The following is a 22,013-nucleotide window of genomic DNA, read 5'->3' on the forward strand; positions in this document are numbered from 1 at the left end:
GATCATAGTCATAAAATAGTCCTTGATGGTTGTTGGGCAGCAGTAGCTGAAACAGACTCTTTTATAGCTCCCAATGAAATCTCAATATTTAGTCCGTCTGTTAGGTGGTAAAAACAGAAGTTGGTGCATCTTGCCTGAACACTTGCAGCTCTAATTATTGTCTCCACTGCAATCAAGGTTTAACTGCAATCACGGCAGTGTTTGTGACATATTCATTAGATTGTGTGTGCTACATTATGGTTACACTTTTGGCTACATTATGTAATGTCACAGAAAGGTTCTCCAGACTCTACCAATGTCTTGGTCTATCTGCTGTAATGACAACCTTAAACCAGACTACCATCACAAAAAATGACATAAAACGGTGGTGGAGGAAGCCGCTTGGGCACCTGGGGCGGCGCGCCCAGGAGCAGGGCGAGGGTGGGGTGAGCCGCCCATAGGGGCAGGGCACACCGCGGGGCCTCCAGAGTCTCTGCCTGCCTCCTCCCACTCAACCACCCTACAGCTGGGGGGGAGGCAGCAGGTGAACCGTTGGGGCAGCGCGGAGCCTGCATGTGCCGAAGCCACTGCGTCTCTCCCAGGAGAGATGTGTGGCTTGGGTGCGCTGCAGGCCCCACAGTGAGTGCCGCCCGGCATTTTGTCACCCCGCCCCTCAGTGGTGACACCCGGGGCAGCCCGCACCCCCCTTCCTCCGCCCCTGCAGTATATGAAGTACAATTGAAGTATATGTTATTTAACATATATATCACACATATTAACAGGCAACCACTATTATGACTATTTCAAGGCTTGCTTCCTCACTACTCATTTGCTAATTAATTTACATGTAAGTGAATATTCCAATGTCCCAAAAACACTGAACCTAAGTTTGCCAAGAAAGAGTCAATGAGAGGAGAAACTGAAAACTATTTTGATAGCATGCAACCAGGCAGGCAGCAATCTCAATTCTGGTACCATCTATTCCCACTTCTGACAAGCACTGAATTTTACTACCATGACCTTTGAATAAATCCAACTATGCGGCTCAGAAACTGTTAAGCTTTAAATTAGTATTACACTCTGAAATACAGAAGGATATTCATCCACACAACTTTCACATTCACAACCAAAGGTGTTTCTCCCCCCACCCCCATTCTACACTTTCTTTTTTTAAAAAAAGCTGGCCTAACAAACTAGGTTTTTTCCTTTCTTCTCTTTTTTCTTTTCTTTCTTTAAAATTGTTTGGGAACTTTAGTTTATGTTTTTAACCAGGAGTAAAGAGCACTCCAGGGATTCTGGGAAGAGTAGCTTTCAAAAGGAGAGCTGTGGAAAAATCTGGTGAGTGAAGGAACTTCTGTTCATAACCCTCCATATCCTGTTGCACTAATTTAAGACTAATTAAACTCTGTTGCAAAAGAGACCATCTATTAAAAACAGCTATGCACAATGCAGAAGCTCAAGAACCCAATTCTGTCACCTTGGTTCCCGCTCTTGATTAGAGGATAGTAAATAATTGGCTTTCTCCATTGCGAATGGTAAATCTGTAGGCCTGACATTTGGGGAGCAAAATCTAATCCTAGTACACCAGGATCCTTATAAAAGGAGAATCCGGATGAATAAAAAATGAGGGGGGTTATTCCTTTTTCTGGAAGCTAACAAAGGAATAAGCCACCTGCCTTTGCCATGAGGATTAGGACACAGAACACTTTTTTATTCTACAAGTTGATCACTCTCAGAAGCTGAAACCATAATAGCCATTGTGTCATTATAAAAGCACTGCACATTCATGAAAAAGTTATTTGTGCTGGAAAGTAATCCAGAGTAAACTGAATTGAATATTTTATGGAAATTAACTAGGCTTACAATTTTGATACATTTTGACTATGCAATTTTCCCCCTGTGTTGGAATCTCATGTACTTTAAATGATAGTTTAGCAAAAATGACAACCGAAAAGAATGATTTTCAAGAGTTATGACATGCAACAGAGCAGCAGTCATTGCCTACCTGCAAAACAGACCATTGAAGCCAAAGTGCACAGAACCTCCCATTAAAAAATACTATTTCTATGAGTTTATGGGTTAAGGGAACTTGGGAATTTAAATGTTTCTCTTTCTTGAAGTGGGCAATTATTTTGCGCAGGTTGATGTAAGAGAGAACAAGCCACAGTGGAGCTCACTTTTGTATTTTTACAGCTTCAATTTCAAGTTGGTATCAGATGTACTAATCCCTTGGAAACTGCACATAAATCATTGCAATTCAATGAAAAGTAACAAAGTGTTTAAGAAAAAGCTCGAAAATATATTCTCCTAACAGTAGTGAATCGTGAAGGCAATTGAGAGAGAAAAATTGTCACTGGTGATGTGTGCAAAGTAATACAAAATGGTAGGAGGGGAGAACGTTAATTATAATCTATAGTGCAGACTGGGTCCAAAGGTTTCTGACATTCATCTATAAAATGCTTCCTCCAATCTTCAGCCTAGTCCTCCCAACATTATTCTATTCTATTCTGTTTTTTTATTTAAGTTGTATACTGTCCGTCATATGAAGATCACAGGGCAATTCACAAGATAAAAACACTCCTCCTCTCCATTACAGTGTGAATTTCTCCTCTTTCTTTCTCTCTCTCTCTCCCCCTCTCTCACCCCCGCCTCCCAGGATTTTAACAGAGAATTCTACCCAGCACTATGTCCTGCATAACCTGGACTAAGCGAGAAAGTGATGGAATCATCTAAAATGAAGGTAAGACTCTGTTTTAAGAATTCCTTTAAAACAAAAAACAAAACAAAAACCTCAGATTTTGACTCTCTGGTTACCTTTCTGATGCCATCAGAAGCCGATTTGCCTATTGTGTAGAGAACATCCCTGCTTTCCAACTCTACAATTCTATGATTCAAACATCTCACCCAAAATCTTTTTAAAGGTGCCACTTAAAGCAAAGAGTCTTCATCAGAGGAGAGAAATGATTCTCATCTCTCCCTTTGATCTTGAGGATCTGTCAATTTGTTCCCGTCAAGGTGCTGAAGGTGATATGGGTAAGGCATGCTCTATTTGCACAGAGCCATCCTCAGTACCCACCCAATGGTCTGAAAATCTGTTTCCACTGGATGGTGTAGAGAAGCCATCTCCTGCTGCAAGGAACTACAGTGGTAGCTCAGGTTAAGTACTTAATTCGTTCCAGAGGTCTGTACTTAACCTGAAACTGTTCTTAACCTGAAGCACCACTTTAGCTAATGGGGCCTCCTGCTGCTGCGCCGCCGGAGCACGATTTCTGTTCTCATCCTGAAGCAAAGTGCTTAACCTGAAGCACTATTTCTGGGTTAATAGAGTCTGTAACCTGAAGCATATGTAACCTGAAGCGTATGTAACCCGAGGTACCACTGTATTATATTGCCAACAGAGACACTGGTGGCGCTGTGGTCTAAACCACTGAGCCTTCTGGGCTGCTGATCAGAAGGTCGGCAGTTCGAATCCCCGCGACGGGGTGAGCTCCCGTTGCTCTGTCTCAGCTTGCCAACCTAGCAGTTCGAAAGCACACCAGTGCAAGTAGATAAATAGTTAACGCTGCGGCGGGAAGGTAAACACCATTTCTATGCGCTCTGGCTTCCATCATGTTATACCATTGTGCAAGAAGAGGTTTAGTCATGCTAGCCACATGAGCCAGAAAGCTGTCTGCAGACAAACGCCTGCTCCCTCGGCCTGAAAAGTAAGATGAGTGCCGCAACCCCATAGTCGCCTTTGACCAGACTTAACCATCCAGGGGTCCTCTATCTTTACCTTTTTTACCAACACCCATCCCGGTTTTTGCTAAGTACACAAGATCCAACTGTGAGATCCCTAACCCCTGGCAATATTCAGATCAGCTTTCCTTCATATCAGATTCACCAAATACTTGGTAAAATCAGATAGAGTGCAATTTTGAAAAATATTTCATTCGCATGCCTGAACCCTGCATACCTTAACCATAACGTACCCTCTGAATCTCATAGGTACCAGGTTCCACCTTAGTTGGCCATTCAGAATCCCTGACTGGTCATGCACTGAAACATTTTATACAATCCTCTCAAAGAAGACAAATCTGCACATGGATCTTTCTTCAAACTCCAGCTGTGCTGGAAACCATTGTCCCTCAATTCTTTGGGGAAGGGCCATAGTTCCATGATAAAGCATCTGCTTTGATTCAGAAAGTCCCCCATTTGCCCTCTGCCAGGTATAGCTGGAAAAAGACTTCTGCCTGCAACCCTAGAGAGCTACTACCAGTCAGTGTAGCCAATATTCAGCTAAGTATAATATTGGCCTAAGTATAAGGTAGCTTCCTATGTTTGTCTGTTTAGACCACTCCCCTTCCATGGGGGGTGGAGTTGTGGGCGGGTATCCAAGACCTCACTGTGACCTGGCAGGGGACAGAGTGATGCCGCCCTCATCATCGGGACTCCCAGCCGCGTCATGTCCCCCGCTGACCAATCGGGTTAGTCGGGGGGGCATAGCCTGACAAAGTAGCTTCCTATGTTTGTTTGTTTACTTCAATTGACTTTCTACTCTGCTCCCTCTGCTAATGGTCTTCTCTACTTTCTTCTTTCTCTTATACAGTGGTACCTCGGGTTAAGTACTTAATTCGTTCCGGAGGTCCGTTCTTAACCTGAAACTGTTCTTAACCTGAAGCACCATTTTAGTTAATGGGGCTTCCTGCTGCCGCTGTGCCGCCGAAGCCCGATTTCTGTTCTTATCCTGAAGCAAAGTTCTTAACCTGAAGCACTATTTCTAGGTTAGTGGAGTGTGTAATCTGAAGCATATGTAACCTGAAGCGTAAGTAACCCGAGGTATCACTGTATGTAGGTCAGCAATGAAGGGTTTCTTTCAACATCTCCAACAGAGCATGTCAAGGGAAGAGAGGCATGCTCTCTCTTTTCCCTATTTGGCCACAGGCCTACAACTATGGATCTCAAGAAAAATAAACTCCCTGTTGTTTTGTTCATGTAGACATTGAACCTGCATTGTAGCAGGAAGCTTAGGGAAGTATGGTGGTGACATTCTAGAGAGCAGCAGAGAGGCATATTCTAGGCAACTGTAATAGGTTATCTTTAGGACATGCAATGCATGAGCTGCTGCTGGGCGATACTGAGACAGAGAGCTTCTTGGGGAAAGTACCAACATTAGATGGCGGCTGAGGATAGAAAATTGGACCTCCAAGTCAATGAGCTTCAGTAACAAAGACAACTTCCTCATATTTCATATTTGAATGAAAATTACTCCACAGGTGGCTTCAGTGTTTTATTTTTCCATCCTAATTGGTCAGATTCTTGTATCTTGGCACTTCAGTCTTTACTGCAGATAATTTTCTACTAAATGAGGTTCTTGAATCTGAAACAAATACACCTCACAAAGCAAATGCATCTCTTGTCGGTCTGCATGATAAATATTAAAATAAGCTTTGTAACGGTTCATGCAGGGAATATTTATACAAGAATGCTGCAGATGTTGTAAAGCAATGGTAATTGCCAAATCAATCATTCTTAACCTTTTGTCTCAGACATTACATAACGCTTATGTTAAAGCTTGGCTTAATTTTTCAGGGTATAAGTGGTGCTGTAATCATAGCTATAACGTACAGGTTCACTGGAGCCTTCGTTTTAAATGTACCGTTGTCAGTTTACACAGAAATCTGACTATAAGCCATCTGTTGCTGAAACTGGTCATTATCAATTTTGACAGTCTGTTACTAAGTTCTGCAGATGCTAACCAGTTGGAACCATCTGTTTGTGTCAAAAAGTAACAGTTCATTTTGAAGGAGAGAAAACTGGCATTATTGGAGAATACTTGCAATGTGCTCTTGACCTCAGCAGAGGTAGAGCAAACCAAGATATCAGAGTAACAGTCATTTGTGAAATAAGTATGCTAAAAGAAATGACTATTTGCATCTCACTTCCCTGCAAGGTCAACTTGAAGCTACTGAGTAACAATATTCTAGAAATTGACTTAATATTCGTTTTCTATTTCTGTAGATTGTGGCCTGCATTTCTGCACTGGATATAAGGGTTCCAAATTTGCGTTATGTTCTGAAGTCAGACTTGGTAATTCTAGCTGAATTTTTTGCCCTATACTTCCTCCCTTCACTGTGATTAGTTCACTCCCTCCCTTCCTCACATCTCACACACACACACACACACACACACACACACACCTTCCACAACCCACTGGTGCAATATGATCTACCACCTTTGGGGAATCATTATTTTAACGTGTAGCATGTTGAAGGGGTAATATTTTAGTTTGCCATGAGCTAGCTCAATTTTATGGGAACATAAATGAAATAATGAATTTATTTGATGGATCTCACAGCAAATGTCAAAATTCAACAACTTACCCAGGAATCTATCTTCCTAAAGAATGGGTTCTAGTGCACTAACGGCGCATGCAGGTAAAGTATTTAAAATAATAAAGCAGAATGGGGCCTATTATCACTGAAGGCTCATTCTTTTCCTTGAGTCTCTGTCATGCCATTATTTATTATTTTCCTAGTTCACGTACAGCTGCTCAAATTCACAGGAATAAAAGCCCTGTGCTCAAAGAACTGGTGAGACTGAAAGATATTCCCATGAACGTTCACTGAAAACAGAACAAAGAAATGAACATGATAATGATCAAATTTCAAATCGGATACACTGTTCAAACCACAGGAGCTAGATACACTTCCATGACAACACTAACATGACAACAATAATATTTACTGCATGTAGCTCATGCATTCAGGATTGCTTTCATAAATATCACAGCAACTAGTGAGCAGATTTTATCATCTAGTACTGTGGTAGAGGATGAGGCTATTCAGTTTTCCTGTTTAGTCATGCTCATGCACTCCATTTTGTATAGTACTGGTAAACTTTTTCAGTTTTTTAATTATTTTTAATGGTACAACAGTGCTTTCATAGACTACTGTCATGATTATGTAGATATTGTATAGCCTGTTTCCTGCAAAAATGTAACTAAACTGGAATATTTATTATTTAAAAAATAATATTCAAGATTGCAGTTGGAATAATAATAATAATAATAATAATAATAATAATAATAATAATAATTTATTTATACCCCATCCATCTGGCTGGGTTTCCCCAGTCACTCTGGGTGGCTTCCAACAAAATATTAAAAATACAATAAAACATCAGACATTAAAAACTTCCCTAAACAGGGCTGCCTTCAGATGTCTTCTAAAAGTTGTTTATTTCCTTGACATCTGATGGGAGGGCATTCCACAGGGTGGGTGCCACTACCAAGAAGGCCCTCTGCCTGGTTCCCTGTAACTTCACTTTTCGCAGTAAGGGAACCGCCAGAAGGGCCTCAGAGCTGGACCTCGGTGTCCGGGCTGATGGGGGTGGAAGGTAAGGAAATGGCCCCGACTATGAAATTTGCCACTTGAAGGAACTGCTTCACAGTGCATCATGGCATGGCTGGCCTTGGAGATAGAACCATCATTGCCCATACACTCTGAAAGCATCCTTAGAGATTATACAAATATATTCCAATCCCATCCAAAAGCAATCCCTGGAAGTTCAAATGGAATTAGTCTAACACCACTGCTGTTTAACTTTTATTATGTGCAAGTACTTATTGTTAACTTTGAGCTCCACATTTCTTTGTTCCTGCAAATATCGTAAAAATGAAAAGGAACAGTGTTACATAAAAGTACAAATCTGATCATATAAGCATTAACTCGGGGCATTTGGTGCACTGAGGAGAGATCCCAAGTGCTTCCTGGTTTAGTTTTCCAGAAACACAATTAGGCCTTCAAGGCTGGAACTTAAAAGATGTATAAGACCTGTGTGGGGCAAACTAATCATTGCTGGCTTCCCTCTCTCAATCTCTGCTTAGGAGTGGCAGGAGTGCAGTGCATTGTGCGCTTATTAAAGTACAAGGCCTTTGAAAAGATACAGGTCCCTTACCAAAGGCAGCAGCCTGAGAATTCTAGCCACAATACTGGCACACAGGAGAGTTCCCCACACCCAGGGGTGGCATTCAAGGCGGGGCCCCTATGTGGTTTTTATTACTTTGGGTTCCCATTTGACATACTGTGTTGGTTGCTTCATATCACCTGTAGGACCCTAAGCTTCTTCATGAAATAGTATTCTTCCTCTGCCACTATACACTCTGCCGCAGAATATTTTAGAGATCAGGTCTGCATGAAGCCAATATGCTAATGTCATTTTGTTTCGGCCAACATTACCAGCAACAGAGGGTGAGGCAGCCTTTGCCAGTCTGGTGCAGTCTATGTATTTTGGGCTAAAGTTCCCATCAGCACCAGCCAGCACAGCTGCAGCAGATGGGAGTTGTATACTTAACTATCTGGGATGCACCAGGCTGGCAACGACTGTGCTAACGGCCTCAGGAAATGGGGATAGAGGTTGAAATAGCATAAGAACAAGGCATGGAATTCAGCTTGCACACCAGATCCAAAGACTCTAGTCACTGCAGAGAATACCCATAGTTTTGTGCTGTTATAAAGGGTTGCCAAGTCCCAAAGATTTTCTTTGACTCATTCTGATGCTTCCCTTCTTCCCTGGGTATCTGATATGTGCTCTGCACACCTAACTGGCAACCACAAATAAAGGTTGTCTGTCCAGAACTATCCAATTTTTTTCAAGGTTGGTTTGCTTCTTAGTTTTTGGTTTTTTTTGTTCCAAAGCAATTTGAAAGTGACTGTACTAAAAACAGTAAGTTAACTATAGCCCTTAGGTTTACCCTAGCAAACCACAGATATCCCCCCCCCCCATGACATTGGAAAGGACATGTCTTAAAGCTGTAACTTCACCATAAATAACAGCTGGAACAAAACCACCCTAAACTGCTATGTATATACTACACACAGGAGCTAAATTCATCTGCAGTAGAGCAGCCAAAATGAATGACAGATTTGATTCATACGCTCAGCGTGAAAGATGCACAATTAGATGTACAATGATGTTTCTAGCCAGGAGTAACGCAAATTCATATATATCTAGTGATGATGTCAATATATGCTTAGCAGGAGAGCAGGATGAACAACAAACATATGAATGTTCATATACATCCAAGTGGATACTCTACTTGAACTAGATCTTATAAATCATAAAAACAATCTTTAAAATTTGTTTAGGGAGGAAATACAATAGAATCAGGAACCATCAACTCAATATTCATAACATTGTGCATGATTATCTGCATGGGAAATAGTTACAGATGGTTTTGTCTGCATTTGGGGACTGCATAATCTAAGGACGGTAAATCCTTCCCAATTATGGTTTAACTTTGACATATGCCACGTATGTAGCCTGCAAGCATGACTGATCCAGTCAAATTTTAATTACGGTACAACCTCATTTATTCCCCTTCCCTGAGGGACATTCAAGTCATTCAGATAACTAATAGCTCAGGTACGTGGGGCAGCTACTTTTGTAAGGCAACACTGGGATATGGTGCCTAAGGAAAACACAATGAATTTGGGCAAAACTGTTTCGGGTATATTTTGCATGTCAAAATTTACCTTTAATGTCATCACCCCAAATTTCTGTCTATTATTTCCTTAGTGGAAGACCAGTTCTGAAAAATGTCACACTCCCAACAAATCTCAGTTGTACAGCAAAGTTTATCTTATGCATGCTTTTACTTGCAAGTCCCACTAAGTTCAAGTGTGCATGCACAGGTGTCCAGGCCACTTAAAATACTGCATTTGTAGGTGTAAGCTTAAGATATGTTTACACTTAAAAACAAAGTGCAATTGCAACAGGTATCATACACTAGTCAGGGGGTTACGACTGGCTGCGGGTCTCTGATTAATGCACAGTCGGGGGCAAACCCCAAGTTTACGTTCATATGGTTCATATGGTTATGGTTAGAATCAAAGCACGACAAAGCTCCAAGGAACTACCCACTTCCTATTAAGGCAGAAAACAACCCTTTTGAGAGGGTGCAGATAACATCTGTAAATAACTACTTACATAAGCAATCTAAAATTCATCTAAAATGGGGGTGCCCTGCTTTGGATACCTCATCTTAGATTGGATACGTTTCTGCTAGCAGCAGGGCTGTTTTGCTCTTGACACCTTCATACATAGTGCAAAACTTCCTCCACACATGAACCCTGAACATTTAGTTATTTCCTTGCCTTTGAAAGACAGGTGAAGTTCTTAAATTCTACTAGCACAAAGTAACTAGGAATTTCAAATCTGAAGGCTGGAGATTTTTTTAGTGTTTCTCTTATTCTTTTGCTATAATTGGGTTGTTGGTCCTTAGCATTATTAATGTGTTTTAACATTCTTAATGCCTGATCAATTCTTTGTGCATTTTATACTTTTTGGCTTTCTGCAAGTCAAAAAGAAACAATGACACACTTTTGGAGCCAGTAAGTGTTTCCATTTTGTTCCATTGGATCAGAATATGTCTCCGATTTCATTTGTGTGTCAAGGCAATTGCGTATTCTAAATAGGGCAACAGTAGACAGAAAACTCAGTGCATCTTCCCAAATGTGAGCAACGAAGAAAGCTAGTTAGCCTTGCTCCGTTACTCATCCTAATTAAAATATGTGTCAAGAGTCTCAATTGACTTTTCTGCTCTTTTCTCTAGATACGTCACACTCGTTCCCACAAGAACAGCACAGAATGTTGATGCTTTTCTATTCTGCTTAATTTCTGAAATAAAGGGCTGGAGGACAAAGGACGAAATAGTAGCTTTTAAACACACAGCCTTTCACATGGACAGCCTTTCACCCAGTTGATACTCTCTCTAATACCAGGTGTATGGAGGTTACTATATTAATGATTGACAAAAGATGCTCTGTTCTTCTGGCGGGGGCTCAAATCCAGGAATTCCCAAATAACACAGATTACCTTAACCCATTTCAATCTGATATTTAACCTGGTTTCGGAACTAAATCTGCCTTGGTTGCCCTGGCTGAGAACCTTTGCGAGAAATAGGTGAATGCATACCTGCTGATTCTCCTAGGGTTGCTATATCCCAAAAGTGAAAATCCAGACAAAGCTGTTGACTTTTGGGGAGGGGATGAAGATTTTCTGAGAACATCTCCCCCCCCAAAAAATAAAGTCTTTGGGATTTGGGGGGATTTTTAAAGCATTTTTATTACAAAAATCACCCTAGTCGCTATATGTTCACCCAGACGCCATTTTGACAGTCTGATTCCCGGACATGTCCAAGAAAACCCAGACGTATGGCAGCCCTAGATTCTCCTAGACATTTTAGCAGCATTTGATACTATCCATCATGGAATCCTTCTAGATTACCAGTCAGGAATGGTAGGAGGAGGCACCATGCTCCAATGGTTTTGCTCTTATCTAACAGGTCACTTCTAGAAATTGGGGCAGAAGAGGGGTTGTTTTGTACCATGATATTTATGCTGCAACGTTCAGAGTTCTATTTTGTTTCCATGTTGTTTAACATTCATATGAATCTGCTGATGGAGGGAGGTGTCATTAGTATACAAGTGGCACCCAATTCAATTTCTCCTTCTCACCTCATGCATACCAATCTCGATTCAAAAGGCATCGATCCCCCTCATTCCTTTATAGATCTATAAAGCTTTCAAATAGAGAAAGATAAGGAGGTAGGATCCAGTTTGACTTCTGATCACCAGCAATGTTAGACGAGCACAATAAATTCATTAATCTAAAGGTGATGCTGCAAACAGTAATGATTTTAATAAAGCTAAATAAAAATCATGATTGTGGCATCATGATAACTGGAGAAAATGAGAACTGTAAGAGGTCTGCACTCTTGGCTGACAAACCTGCTTTGTTTCTTGTATTCTTTTCTGCTGGTGACCACGATAAATACTCTTTCCTGAGTGCCAATTAATTCAAGTCACAAACATCTGCCCTGGATTCTTGTAGGTAATTAGAATTGCAGGTTATCAACAGGAAGCTGGTACCCACTGGCACTTCATATAATTGTCTTTCAATATTAGCACATCTCTGTCTCCCACTAAAGGTCACTGTGCATTCAATCAAGCTACCTCCATTCTCCTGTTTCATTTGCTAAAGCAGCGGCAAAAGTCACTACCATTGTCACAGATATTCCAAAGAGTCAGTGGAAAAAGGCTATGGGCATTGTAAGTCAGACACATGAGCAATGTACGCTTTACAGCAAGTTGCTGTACTAGTTTTCTGAAATGGCTCACTAGTTAATGAGAAAAACACTGAAGCCTAGTTAAATGCCCATACACTTGAATTTAATTGGGGGAAAACCATATGGAGAAAATATATAATTATGATGGAGCAAAGCTATTGGTCATGCTCACCAGCATGTGGAATATTGGTAAAGCTGTTATTTCCCAGTGGACAAATTCTAAACATTCTTTTGCCTACTCTGTAAAGAGTAACTGCTTACCGTTACACTGAAGTTCATTTTTAAAACCGAACTAGAAACTGTTTGCATAAGAGCTTCAAAATTACGTTTCCTCCATCCGACGTTTTAAAGAAAAAAAATTAAAAATTATCTACACAAAATACCAATCTTCTTTATAATAAAGCATAACCACATATTGGGAGGATGCAAAAATGGCCAAAGATCATGCTTCAAATGAATGTTTAGTATTCATATACCATATCAAAGTGTTCTATGTGCTGAACATACATTTACTTACTCATTTAAAAATAATAAGCTGTATACCCCATCTTTCTAAGCAAATACCAGCTCAATGTAGGTTACAAGAATTTCCGAATAAAAACCACCAATTTTTTTTTAAAAAACACAAATTAAAAACCACAAAACAAATTAAAAAGCAAAAAACAATGAGTGTAAAGTGCAGAAAAACAAAACCCACACTGTATAAAAATGCAGTATAACATGCTTTAAAGCAAGCAATGAAGAGCTAGATGCGCCTTTCTGGGTGTGGCATCTCCTTCCAACTCTATGGAGTACACTAGTATTATCCCCATAATACAGATGGGGCAAGGCTCAGAGAGGTGCAAGCCCAGTGTCACCACCTGCTACCTCCAGGCACATGTTGCAGCCCCAGTGCCCAACAAGTGCCTTAGGCAGTTATGAACCACAAATTTAAATATTCCACAATACTCCAGAGCTTGAAGTCATCCACCATTGCCATGAAGGAAAGCTATGGGAGAAGGGCACCAAAAAGTTACTGAGAACCCCCTAAGACCTGAGAGAGTGCCTTATCTAAAACCACCTAGTGAGTTCTTTATAGAGGCAACATTTAAACCAGGGACTTGGGGCTTATACCTCACACTCTCGGGACCAATTGCATTTAACATTAATTGAATTCATGCCATTAACATGCACAGGTTTTGTTGTGAAAATAGCAGTACAGTGGTACCTCGGTTTACTTATGCTTCAGGTTACATAAGCTTCAGGTTACAGACTCCACTAACCCAGAAATAGTGCTTCAGGTTAAGAACAGTTTCAGGTTAAGTACGGACTTCCGGAACGAATTACGTACTTAACCCGAGGTACCACTGTAATGGAGAAGCCAAGCAGCAGTGGCCTGAAGAGGGTGGGAGAGTTTGCCCCTTCCCCCCCCCCCCCCACTTATATGATGCTGACTAAAAATCTCCCCCATGCCATGGTTGTTTGCATAAGGAGAGAAGCCTTCATTGGTGCCAATAGATGCAAACAATTGTTGGGAGAAGGGGAGGCTTCTGATGCATACAGCAACTATGGATGCCATTTTCACTAAGATCATGTCAGGAGAAAAAGGGTTAAACTTAATCTCCTTGTTACCTGGTTCCCAATGCTACTATCTGCATAATGAAAAAGTTAATCACCTTCACCCAATTTAATGGTATGTCTTGCTTAGCTCTTAGCCACTTCACATACAACAACACCAGCTCTCATCTGCAACTTAACATCTGTCCTTTGCAAAGCCTTAGACTTAGAATGCCCAGTCTTCAAAAACGGTGTTGCACTTCAAGGCAAGAGATTCCTACCAAAAAGGGATACAGGAATTACTGCTGTATCAGGTCAAAGCAGAATTACTGCTATATCAGGTCAAAAAGTCAGCTGTGGGGCAGGACAGACTCTGAGCTTTCACTTCAACAACAACCACAACCACCACAACATCTGTAGCCACTGTAGAACAATAATTAAGAAGCAAAATGTGCAGGCACCATTATAACCCATTGCATTGTGAAAAATGAATCTGCTTCTACCTTTCAGTGTTTTAGCCAATGAGTGAAGTCAGAACAGTGATTGATTAGAAGCACACACCCTAAGAAAAACTGCTTTGATTTTTCTGTACAATCAAGCAGTGAATAAATTTTATGATAAATTTAAAATAAAAGTTTTACTATGAACCAGGAAATCTGCAGACAATAGAAAAGAAACAGGTGAAAAATTACAAATTAACAGCTATGCTACCAACAGCATTCATAGACATCAGTTGTCTCATGGCAACAGCCTCCTCCCCTCACCCACCCCGCTAACTGACTACGAAAAATCCAACCACTTTTTAAAAAAACCCTCTATGGAGCTCCTGGAAGGAGGGGGGAATCACCACCTACTGAATGAGAGATACTGTGAGCAACATTTGCTTTCAAGAAAAAAAATCAATATTAACTTCATAGAGTTCAAAACTTTTAACCCCTCTCAGGTGCAGTCTTATAATCAATGGACTATTTGGGCCGCAGTGACCTTCACTAGGAACATGCTCAGTAGTCAGCACACTGTGCAAACTATTACCTTGCTGCCTAATTAAAGCTTATGCCTTGTAATGTCACTGGATTTTCCCTCTGGCTGAGCAATATAGTACACAGTCCCCCTTTGGCAAAACGTTGTCTTGTTAGATGTTAGGTCAGGAGTCCAGGGCAGAATGTACACACTTGAACAAAGAGCAGATTTAAATTGTTACTAGAATTCAAAAGACACAAACTGTAGCCATAGGTTAATGCCCTCAATAGGAAATGGCAACTGTTTTGCCAGCTAACGAGAGACCTTTGTTTTATTTTGCAGTTTATACTATCATTCAAACTTATTGCCACTATTATGCTTTTAATGGCATCCTCCCATTTGCCTCTCCCACGATATAGTAAGTCTTTACCACCTTCGGACTATCTGTCAGCTCAGCCTTGGGTCAACGTCCACTGGCCAGGTTCAGTGCCAAAGGGTTATCTTCCTTCATTTTGTACTGCACTCAATTCTGGCTGGAGCTCCCACTCAGAAACTCTCAGACCTCAATTTCGAGGTCTGGGTAGCAGACTCACACACACTGCTGTTATGGCTAATCAACATTATTTATTCAAGTCAATAAACAGCAGCAGCATCAACAACAGGAGACTGATAACTAGGACAAAAGCATAAAGCTGAAGAAAACTCACCTCATTCCAGTGTCCAAGTGTGCCAATGAAACTTTATGACCTCTGGCCTTACAGTTGATTCAAGAAGACAGCTAGTGAAGCAAGGCCCCTTGCATGTTCCCTGAAAATGCAAAAACTTGAGTGTTGCAATATAAGTTCTCCAACAGGTGACAGCAATGAGTTTGAGTGTGCTGCAAATACTTCATCCAATCAAAGGCAGGTGGCTACAGAGAGCCTCCTGCAGCTCCTTATGTTCTTTGCCACTTCAGCCTTTAGGAAGTGCAAGCAAGACCCCAGATACTAGGGTGGATTACAAACCTCTCCATCCGGTAGTGATTTCGGTCAAAAAGGATGAGTCCATTTACTAGTGACTTCAGCCAATAGAAACTGCAGCATAAGCTCTATGTGGGTTAACAAATCCCTGCTTTTAGCATCCACCATAGCAATAGCTCAGCTCTTACACACCTGGTTATAACGAGGTCTAACAACAATCAACTAGCTCTTCAGCTTTTACTCTACCATGGAAAAGAGTAGTTCCCAACAGAGGTTGTTTTAGGGTAGCACGAATGGTTCGGCTGCACTGGACACCAGCACTGCAGGGGGTGCTGCAGCAATGATGTAGAAAGGAGCATGAGAGGTGAGGGGGCATGAATTTAAGCATCACACAGGGTGCTGCTGAAATTTGAGAGCCTAAAGTCCACCACTGTTCCCAATTTTAATTTACTTCTGTCCTCTCAGAGATACTTCCCTGACCACAGCTATACACCTGTATTCCTAGTGACATTGTGTTCAAGGTGAACCGGTCTGACACTTCTTACTTTGTGAGGGTGGTTGTGGAGGAGCCCCCTACCAGCATTGGTTGGTTAACATATACATACTGCAGCACCACTCAGCATCCAAGTCAGGTTGCCATATGTCCTCTTTTTCCAGGACACATCCTCTTTTTCATGGGTAGAGTCGTCATAGCGATCCATAGTTAAAAGTAGAAGTTGGCAAATGTGTCCTCTTTTTTGCTCTTCAAAATATGGCAACCCTTTCAACGATGCCTCTGGGATTCCTTACAACAAGCATGCACTACCAGGCTTCACCACTGGGCAGCTGCACATATGCTACCTGCTCCTTCAGGCCAGAGGAAAGTTGCCTGGTGCTTCCTGGAGGAAGAGTGTTTCATTATTCAGTGCTCCCCCATGAAACAAAGCAAAACAAGACACTCCCTAAGATACTAAATCTCCCCGGTCTTGGCCGGGGAGGGCGGGGTATAAATAAAATTATTATTATTATTATTATTATTATTAGGGTTCTAGCCTAGCCCTTTATGCAACATACTATTGTGTAGCCATTGTTTATAATACATAGAGTGGTAATGTGTCTTATTGTGACCTAGTCCAAGTCTGACATGTCCTGGATGTATGCCAACGTGATGGAAAAAGCACAACAATTTGGGTTTGTTCCCAAAAAAAAAGCTCAACATTTTGGGGGTCTCCTCAACAACTTCGCAGGTGTCAGTAATTTTACTTTATGAAATGTGGCAACCCAAGTTTAAATAAAAAGGGGAAGCAGGGGCTTGAAATTGCCCATGAACTCTTAGTGCCTGGATGAAAACTGAGCAAGTACACAGGTTCTGGTATTCCCCATTATGGTGAGATGTATTTTATTTCTTCTTAAATTATAGAAAGTGTAAAATTGCATCTATACATATAAATTAGCATATGCAAGCTTTATATAAACCCATGTCTTTTTTGTCCTCTTTTTTGCATTTCCTGTATTCTGAGGTGCAAGTAACCACCCTATACCAATACCACCTGCAGTCTGAAACATGAATATTTTCCCCATGTCATCTCATCTGCTGATTGCATAGACCAGGCCACACCCTTTCCTGTTGCTATCCTCTTTAAAACACCTATACCTAACATTGTTATTGCATCACAGAGTCACATAATTTCTGCAGGCATTGCAAAAGGATACAGTATGTATTTCTTGTGATCATATTATGAAAAATATATGTGGACTCGTATCACAAACGAAGGGCAAATTTGGGGAAATGAAAAGCTGTGTGTGGAACTCAAGGCAGTCAGGAAAGAAAAGCTGGCAATAGGCCTGGCTCTCGCATCAAAGCAGTTGTGTCATCAATGTCAAGGAAAGGCAGGGGAAACATTGGCACATGAATTACCTGGCACAGCCATATGTGATTTCTAATGTTTGCAGAAAGCTTTTGCTTTTGAATGTGTGGAACCACCACCACTATAAAGAAAAGTAAGAACACTACTAGTGGACAGGGCTAAGTAGAGCGACCATTTGAAGTCAACCAGATCCAGTGTGCTGAATTTGACTTGTATCTCTTGCTTTGGAAAGCAGTTCAATCTGTTTCAAAGTCACTCTGCATCTTTCAAATTTGACACATTATTTGGGACTGACTTAGATCTATTAAAAGTGAAGCTCTGTCTTTCGCCCTTTCACTTCAATAGGGAATGCAATAACGGCAATAACTTTTTGCCTTTTCAAAGCGGATGAAATCTGGAGGCATAGCAGCCCCCAAAGAGTGAATTACGGTAAGTCTGCCAAACTGTAGGCAGAGATGTACTAGGTTTCCATGCAGGACACATTTAGAGTGTAGTTTAAAATAAAATAAAATAAAGATAAATGAAAAGTTGATAGCTTTTCTATTTTTTGCCAGAATTTGATGCAGTGGTTATCCCACAAGGCAGGTTTTACCATTTTGGGGTTGGTATAATGGGAATCAAAGTGGGTAGCAAAGACCAGGGATTCCCATCAAAGATTGGGATGGGGAAACTATCACTCCCCCCAAAATACCCTATTAGCCCAAGAGTCGGGGGGGTGTTCTGCTCCTCCCCATGGATATTTTAGGATACAATTGTGATCTATTGTCTTGCACAGAAGAAAGGAGTGGTGGAAAAATAACACCTGCCCTCAACCCTCAAGTGTCATGCTATCCCAATGGTCACTAGTAGTGGGTGGACTTTGGCACCCAACCCACTGATTTTTGGGGGTGCATTATAGATCTCCCCACTGTCTAGTATAGGGAATCTCAGTTTTTAATCCCTCCACAAAACACTGTGAGTGGAGTGCCATGGGAAAATAATTCAATGTGATTAAAATCTAGATCTTTCCACCAAAACAATAGATCTCCTCCCCCACCCCTTCTCCTCTGAAGTTCTGGGTGTTTCCCAAAGCAGCTTGGTTGAGTTTCTCAGGGGGAAAAGAAAAGGCATTGAGGTTTCTGGACAGCTTGGACAAAAAACTATCCTAGTTTTGCATATTGCCTTTCAGAACGACACATAGTATTTCAGTGTCTCCTTTTTGCTCTGTCACCATTTTGCACCTGGTATATAGCCCTTCGGTTTTGCATTTATATTCTTCACGTGAAGATTTTCATCTTCTTCTTCTCCCTCTCATATCAACATAGTCATGGAGGGCAGGAGAAGAGAGAATCCGACATAGGTCTGTGCTTTCCAAATTGTGAAAAGCAAAAAAGGACTTCAATTTTCTTATTTGGTTTCCTTCTGCCTCCCAAAATTGGTTCAAATGCATGTATCTAAAACAGTTGCCATGGAAACCAATGGACAAGACTTTGATTGTCTGGGGTGGCATTTCATGCATTGCACCATGTCAAGAAGGAGAAAAACATTATCATTTGAGAGATGAAAGTGATTGGATGGGTAAAGAGGGAGAACACTTATGTCTTGCAGTAAAGCAGCCTGATGTGAAACCGTCATTTTACTCAAATCAGGGTATGCCACAGATTTTCATGCTGCTTACAAAATGACCATTCTGTGTCACCAGATGTAGAGAGGCAAAAATAATAATCATGTTAACCCTCACTTGATCACAATGACCTGGATTCCTGGCACTTGGAGGAGTGGTTCGAACCAAGTATTTATGTGGTTGGTGGCATAAACAGTAGGGCGGTTCATTAAAAACTTTTTTTTTGAAAATGCCTGCTCCAAAGGTCTTATCTTACTACACTAGGGATTATATAGCTATATGTGAAATTTCATGCATATCAGTTAATATTTTGACCCTGCTCCACTAAACTGAAATTTCAGCCTTTACGACATAGGAAAACGGCCAAGTAAACAGCTATTTTCGTGGAGGAGGGTCAAGATATTAACTGATAGGCATGAAATTTCAGATATAGCTTTATAATCCCTAATAAACAGCGGCTTGTGTCACCATGGGGAAAGTAGAATTCAATGCATGGCATCTGTGAATTCAATACTCCTTTTTATCTTAAAGCTGTGAAATGGTTGCACCACACTTCCCCTGTTCCTATCCACAGCTCCTCTACTACAGAGCCAGTGTAGCCTAGCTTTTCTGCCTTCTACCAATGCTGAGCACATTTATGCCAGAACAGGGGGGAGGCACCAACATACTTGCCAAATACTGTCCTTACATTGGGGCTGGAATTAGGCCTCCAAATGACCAAAAAAAACCAAACTTCTTTTGTGCCCAAGATCCATAAGTTGAGTCACAATAAGTAATCATCTATTTTTAAATAAAATTGTGTGTGCAGGCACATGCATACACATGCAATACAAATTGCTAAGAGTCTGCTAATGACATTGGAAAGGCAGTGGTTAAGCTCAGTTGTATTTTAATAATAAGCACAGCTGTGTTAATTTCAAGCTCTGTTGGAAACACAAGAAAATCAATGTCTGACAGATAGTAAGGGGCATAGATAGGTCAGGAAAGATCCTTGCTTCTGGGAAGATTCTAGCAACAATGTGGAGCTAAAAATACAGTATGATAATCAAAAGAAGCTATTTTGTAATGTTTTCTTCCCTCAAACTACTTTAAAAGAGGACACTGCAGATGTCACGACGCACTCACAGAAAGAGAGGTGAATAAATAAAATAGGTGCTAGCAATGTGCAAGACCTTGTAAAATGGGTTTAATAGTTGGCTATCTCATATAGCTATCGTGAAAGTGAATACAATAAAGCACTTTGCTAATGGAAATCATAATGTTGCTCTAAACTTGGAGGGTGTTTTCCACTCACATCTACTCTTCTACCCTATGGAAGGAATACAGGAAGAGGACAAAGGAGAGATTTAACTTCCAAGAACAAAAACCTGTTTCCACAAAGAAACTACATGATGGTGTGTCAAGGCCTAGATAAACTTTATATGACAAACCATCATTTGCATCAGTACATACTTTGCATCAAAATGCTTCACATACGCTTTCTTAGTAAAATGTACAACAGCTCTGAAATGTGGGGTCAGTACCACAGATGAGAAGCTGAGAATGAGAAACGGCTGAACAAATGAAAACATTTTGCTCTTAGCCAGAGTAGCACTGCTTCTTTAAAACTTTCAAACATTCCTACTCACTCCAGAGAAGATTTAAACCTCTTCTTTCCCTTCTTGCAGAAGTCTAGCAGCAAGTTCTCTCTGCGAAAGCCAAAGGGAATAGGTTTGCTGTATTTGACAGGCATTACAATGAACAGGCCACGCTGGGCATATTCCTAAAGGGGGGGCTGTTGCATATTGCCATGCTATCAACCAAAGATGAGGGAAGGGAATACAATTCAGTTCAGATTTTTATGCAACTCTACATAATTTGCATTTCCTGAAACAATGCAGGAACTGAAATCCAGCTATCCTTTGAAATCTGCATTCTCCACACTCAGTAATACAGCTCTCCAATCAAATGTGTACAAAAATCTCTATATTCAGAGTAATAAAAATATATAAAGTGAAAACAGCATACAAAAATCCATGTTTACCTAGTCTTTCCCTGCATGTGGCCAATTCCAGAAAGTGTTGACGGAGGGAAAGCAATGCAAGTAATGATAAAATGGAAGTTGCCTCAATTTCATAGACCTCCTAAGGATGAATGTGGGATCCTAGGAAAAGGCAGAAGTGATCTCTTTTGTTTCATAAAATTTGCAGTCATGATAGGACTTTATCAACACATTGGAAATTTAATTCAAAGTCCACTGTAGCAGAAAAGAAGAACTGCAAGTCTTTTGAAAAGACAGGTTGAAACATCTGTACTTTACTGTACTGTGCTTTATCACACCTGTTGCACATTCAAAAATGTGCCTGCTTATGTAACATTAAGTGGAATTCTCTATAAACCTTGATTTGCTTAATACTACAACTGTGCACAATATGGCACAGAAGAATGGGGGGGGGGATCAAGCTTGAAGAAATGTCCAAGTTAACTATCAGATCTGACAGGTACACAAGTAGTTATTGCATTCCTGTAGTGTACATTTTAATGCACTCTGAGGCATAAATTATTTATTTCGAAATGTAAGTTTACTTTGGTATTGCAGCATCCATGTTCAGCATTTTAGACCAAGGCTAACTAGAGACAGAAGAATGCAGACATAGGCATAACTAATGCAATGAATGACGGGCAGCTAATTTACACCAATATAGATAAAAATGGAAGCTACACCAACTACCAGTGTTTGAAACTCATACTGTGAAGGCTTGTGGGCGCATAGCCTTTTAAATCCTGCTTCCATACCAAGAAGCATCTGCTATATGTGCTTTAATGCAGCTGCCAGCCCCTCTCTAATGAAGGGGAAATAGTAATTTTCTTATTCTCCCCCTGTCAGTCCCTGTTGCTATGCCAGGTGGCTGTGCAGCCATTGTCAGCTTGAGTCTTTAGTTCTTATGGCTTCTATCTCCAACTAGTCTTAGACTGGTAGACGTGACTGCACACATTGTGAATTGAATTACTGGCGTTAGCAAGAGACACTGAGTTCAGAA

General features: G+C 40.8%; 2 long non-coding RNA genes across 3 annotated transcripts in view; one reads left to right on the plus strand and one right to left on the minus strand.

Annotated features, from left to right (window-relative positions):
• The first annotated feature begins 1,236 nt into the window (after positions 1 to 1,236).
• LOC308471984 lies at positions 1,237 to 10,664 on the plus strand. Its single transcript, XR_013983226.1, has 4 exons — positions 1,237 to 1,317; positions 2,636 to 2,719; positions 5,980 to 6,048; positions 10,574 to 10,664. It is a non-coding gene; the product is annotated as an uncharacterized lncRNA (long non-coding RNA).
• A 3,193-nt stretch (positions 10,665 to 13,857) lies between these two features.
• The window catches only part of LOC308471983, a 66,613-nt gene continuing 58,457 nt past the window's right edge, over positions 13,858 to 22,013 (minus strand). For both annotated transcript variants that reach the window (XR_013983224.1, XR_013983225.1), the window contains 2 exons: positions 15,292 to 15,391; positions 13,858 to 13,901 (listed from right to left, as the gene is read on the minus strand). This is a non-coding gene — a long non-coding RNA (uncharacterized lncRNA). The remainder of the gene's footprint in view (positions 13,902 to 15,291; positions 15,392 to 22,013) is intronic.

This window comes from Podarcis pityusensis, assembly GCF_964106645.2.
Source record: "Podarcis pityusensis genome assembly, chromosome: 2".
Lineage (NCBI taxonomy): Eukaryota > Metazoa > Chordata > Lepidosauria > Squamata > Lacertidae > Podarcis > Podarcis pityusensis.